A 483-nucleotide genomic window follows, 5' to 3' on the forward strand; every position below is an offset into this window, starting at 1 on the left:
ACATGCGACAAATCAACACGAACGGAGCCGTGTAGAATGGAGGTGTTATGAATCCATAGCTCACCAAACACAATAAAGGAAGTTGTCATCAACAAAATTATTACTGATACGTGTACATGTACATTGAGTCTGAGTCTGCGCAGCAAATCCTCATACTGGTGGTACACATGACATCTTTGACGAGAAACTAGGAAGGTTTCGCCCCGTGCCGGGTATTCTGTTTACTGGTTGTAGGCAGGGAGTCGTAAAAATATCTGGTTGCGAGACTTGACCCCTCACCCTCGCCGCTCTGGTGCTGCATCTGCCACGTGCTACCTCAGGCATGGTGGTGGCCTGGCACAAGCAAGGCTTGGTTGCGTATCTCAGCACAGTGGTACAGCTTAGCCCTAGGCGGATACCATGATACTGCAGGCAGAAACATCAGCAGAATTGGGTACTTTTTCTGGTATGTTTCAGGCATGTTTTGGTATGTGGATAAAGAAA

This window comes from Sycon ciliatum, chromosome 13, assembly GCF_964019385.1.
Source record: "Sycon ciliatum chromosome 13, ocSycCili1.1, whole genome shotgun sequence".
Lineage (NCBI taxonomy): Eukaryota > Metazoa > Porifera > Calcarea > Leucosolenida > Sycettidae > Sycon > Sycon ciliatum.